At 41.4% G+C, this 4512-nt stretch overlaps 1 non-coding gene and 1 pseudogene across 1 annotated transcript; both read right to left on the bottom strand.

Moving 5' to 3' along the window:
* LOC109485557 overlaps window positions 1–4512 on the bottom strand; it is a 17321-nt pseudogene that overhangs the window by 11828 nt on the left and 981 nt on the right.
* Trnak-cuu lies at window positions 1718–1790 on the bottom strand. Its single transcript has one exon. It is a non-coding gene; the product is annotated as a tRNA-Lys (tRNA).

The raw sequence follows: 4512 nt of genomic DNA, 5'->3' as shown, positions 1-4512 counted from the left end.
TATACGATATATCTACATATCATACATGTGAGGATACACGATACGGAAATCCATGACAGATATACATGCTACTTGCTACAAATAAACTTACTCCGGAGTAAAAGGTTTACTCCAAAAACGGCTCCGGAGTAATATAGTTACTCCGGAGTAATATCTTACTCCAAAAATAGTTACTCCGGAGTAATATTTTACTCCAGAGCAACACGTTTATATCGATATATGTATAAATAGATGCAGACACGCAGCCACGCACACACACACACACATACTCAGACTGTTATGTATATGCATATACGATATATATATCTTTACATCATGCATGTGACAATACACGATACGGACAACCATGCATGACAAAGAAACTTGCTACTTGCTACAAATAAACTTACTCCGGAGTAAAAGTTTTACTCCAAAACGGAGTAATAGTTACTCCGGCGTAATATAGTTACTCCGGAGTAATATCTTACTCCAAAAAATACTTACTCCGGAGTAATATTTTACTCCGGAGCAACACATTTATATCGATATATGTATAAATAGATGCAGACACACAAACACACACCAGTGAAGACTTGCGCTTCTGCTGATGCTTTTTCTCCTGATGTGCCATGGCATTTCAGGCTCTATTTTTGTTCGCTACTGACCGACTTCGATGCAGTTTTGTCTCCGCAAGAGGGACTGGTTTCTCGCCAGTTTCTGCTGCCACTTTATACAGGTTTCTGACCAACACTCGCAGACCTTCCACCAATCGCCGTGAAGTACGTCACCTACTTCACATGCAAAGTACATGCACGCCAATCGACTACTTCGGATCCACAAATCACGACACCTTGCGGCCAATCAGCTACTACAGACGTTGACTTTAACCACGCCCCCCCACTTCACGATGCAATCCCGACGGTCCCGCTGTCATGTTGAATAGCTTACTGTCACAGTAACAATATCGGTAGGCGTGGTGTCATCCTTCAAAAATCGTTGCCGTGACAACAGGTTTCCCAGGTAACCGGGTTCAAAAGTGCACATTGACCTTTATCTGACCTGCGTCCATTGACGTCATGACACCCTCATAATATATCATATTAAGATATACATAAATTAATTCATAATTGCACATTAATATTTCAGTTATTAATAAATCAACGCAGTCATTAAAATTACAAAATTTGCATAAATTTGCATAAATTACCAAAATTTGCATAAATTTGTATAAAATTCAAATTTCCCGCGCACCTGCATAAATTTGCATCTATGAATAAATTTGCATAAATTTGCATAAATTGGTCCAGACTACCCTCCTCACTACTAATCGCACATGCAATTTTAATAATCAATTTTATAACAACAAATTAAATTAAATTATTGGTCATCAGTATTCTGTCTATAATGCTTAAGTGACGCTAAAGAAGAGTGACAGATGTCACTCGAAACGCCAAGTCTAGTAGTAGAGTTTGATTTGTTTATTTGATTATATTGTTTACCTAGATCTCTAACCTTCATTCGCGTGTGCGAGGGATGTTCTTTCAGCTATGTAGTAATTCTATGTGCTCTTTTGCTGTACAGTTGTAAGAATATGACGATGAAATTGAGGAAAGAATTCTGAGAATTTTAGTTCTTAGTTATTCTTCTTATCATTTTAAAACGCAGTGAGAATAAGACCTGGAGATGTGTCGTCGTTGTTTCTGCTCAAAATTCCAAAAAGAGATGCAAAATGAATGATCGCCCAACGTGGGGCTCGAACCCACGACCCTGGGATTAAGAGTCCCATGCTCTACCGACTGAGCTAGCCGGGCTGTTATAAAAGCATTGTCTGTTATAAAGGCATTCAACGCAATTTCAGGACAGACAATTTTCTTTGCTACCACCAATAACTAGCTAGAGCCAACGTAACCCACGCGATAGGAAACATGCATACATTTTCCGTCAGCGACATCGCATTTTGCCTCATAGATATCAGTAAGCTCTTAGAGCGATTGCTGTTTTGTTTACATGATATACTAGTTGAGTACAAATTATTTGAAGACACATGCAAACTATCGGTAGGCAAATCAACCAACCGTCACCCGCTTCTTGCCTACCATGAAGTCATGGCGATCGCTCGTTGATTCAACTTGCTGTACACAGAAAAAAATAACCAGAAAATTGACTTTGAAAATTCAGACTACATGTATATTTAAGAGTCCTAGACTATATACAGACTGAGTTAGATCTACGTCGGTGAAGGTTAGACATCCAGGTAATAAGATACTGTACGCGAGACAGTTACTCATGCAACATGGATATGATTTTGGAAAGGTCAGACGTTTCTGAATTTTCAAAATTGACTTTGAAAATTCAGACTACATGTGTATTTAAGAGTCTTAGACTATATACAGACTGAGTTAGATGTACGTCGGTGAAGGTTAGACATCCAGGTAATAAGATACAGTACGCCAAAATACTTGACAGTTACTCATGCAACATGGATATGATTTTGGAAAGGTCAGACGTTTCAGGTAGCGTTCACTACACACCTAGAGCTAGACAGTGAGCTAGAGCAGGCCTGGCTGTTAGATCATTACCAGCTAACCATAAGTAAATCCACCCTAAAGCTACGGTCACAACCCGCCGTACGTGCTTTTTGTCCGTACGTTTTTTGTGAGGCCACGTCTGCTACGTTTTTTCTGAAAACGTGGGGAAGGAGTGGCGTCGACGCACGTCACTCGTACGTCATTCGCACGGTTGCGCAAGGTATAAGAGTGTGGTCTGCACGCCACGTCTGGCGTGAGCGGTTGCGTGCATCGATCGTACGTTGCGCAAGTGGTAAGTGAGTTGTACGTGCTTACAACGTACGATCTCTGAGCGATTGCAACTTTACCGTAAAGAGGCCGTACTCACACGTGCCTCTTCCGTACGGTACGTACGGGACACGCGCGTCGCTCGTACTCGCACGCACGGGTGGTGAATCCGCAGACCGCACGTAGAAAAAGTTTTACATGCACTTCAACTTCTACGGCGTGTCTGCGTGCTCCCAAATCCGTAGGATTCCGTACGGAGGTGGTACTCACCACGCACGGATGCCCTGCGTTTGCCCACGTTTTTGCACGTAGACAGCACGCAGAAGCACGTACGACGGGTTGTGACCGAGGCTTTACTTACCGGTGAGTAGGAGGGTGATGGCGTAGGCGTTGATAATCCTCCTGCCGTGTTTCCCACAGAACAGCGGGATGACCAGGATCAGGGTACACCGCACCTGGGCAACACAGGATAGGTTTTTTAAAATCTTAATTTGTAGTATTAAGGTTGTAATTTTTAAGTGGAGAATGGATAAGTTTAAGTTTAACTGATTATTGAATGAACTTTATTGCATGTTCACGCCCTACACGGGCCAAATGCACTTAAGTTAAATAACTTGGTAACAAGAATAGAAGAAGCAATTGTTACATTCGTGTACTATTTCTCTATCTACAGGATCTAACTACAGGATCTCTTCTCTCTTTTTGAAACATGTATGAACAAATTTACATAGTTTTTCAATTATATCATAGCGCTTGGATGTCATAATATGTTTGAACAATTCTATTTTCGGCAAGTATGCAAATTTCTTTTCTAACTGTAAGGAGCAAATAAAGGATTTCCGGATGTCATTGTATACCGCACATTCTAAAACAAAGTGTGCTTCATCCTCTATACAGTACTATTATTCATTGTATATGTGCGAATTCATGCCCGAGGGCTAATTGCAACATGCAACTTGTATACAACTTTGTCAAACATACAATTATAAATATTCTGACCTGCACAGAAAAAGCGTACCCTAGCGACATGAGCAGCGCCACGGCCCCTCCGAACTGGAACCGCCTCTCTTCATTCTCGAAGGTCATTCTCTCAACAACACCAATGTAAAACGCTGAAAATATTCGGTAATATAAATCCTAATAGACCCATTCAACTTTCACAGATCGCATAAACTGCTTACGTCACAGCACGGACATCTCGAAAGAACGTCGTTCTAGAACGCTGAAGTCGAACGCGGCTTGCGCTCGCAGGGTCCCCCTTGGCAGATCATTTTTTTACTAAAAGGTAGTGTCTATTTTCTCGGTAATATATGCGGAAATGACGGGAAAACAGGCACCAACTTTGTATGGTGGCATTCCGTGCAACAATTAAAGGTTAATTTGTTCTGTGACGTATGCAGTTTATGCGATCCGTGAAAGGACTTTCGAAATGCCCCCCTGTGACGTAAGCAGTTTATGCGACCCGTGAAAGTCGAATGGGTCTATTCAGCCAATAAATATGGAATAAAGCAGAGTTTTTCAAACCTTTCGATCACTATGCAGCAATCTCCATCGGTCAAAAGAAAGAAAACATAAAATTTTCTTTCGTTTCACTGATGAAGATCACTGAATAGTGATCGAAACGTCTGTATATCTGCCTTATTCTAGTGTATTGGTAGCCTCTACCAGGCTTGAGGAGGCGGCTGGAAAGAGTAGAAATCGGCCAAAATAGAGAGATAAGCATGCCAAGGGAGTCAAC

The sequence above is a fragment of the Branchiostoma belcheri genome, unplaced genomic scaffold (genome assembly GCF_001625305.1).
Source record: "Branchiostoma belcheri isolate BF01 breed outbred unplaced genomic scaffold, Haploidv18h27 scaffold77, whole genome shotgun sequence".
Classification (NCBI taxonomy): Eukaryota; Metazoa; Chordata; class Leptocardii; order Amphioxiformes; family Branchiostomatidae; genus Branchiostoma; species Branchiostoma belcheri.
Note: the sequence above shows the minus strand (reverse complement) of the source record. Positions and strands in the feature narration are given on the sequence as shown.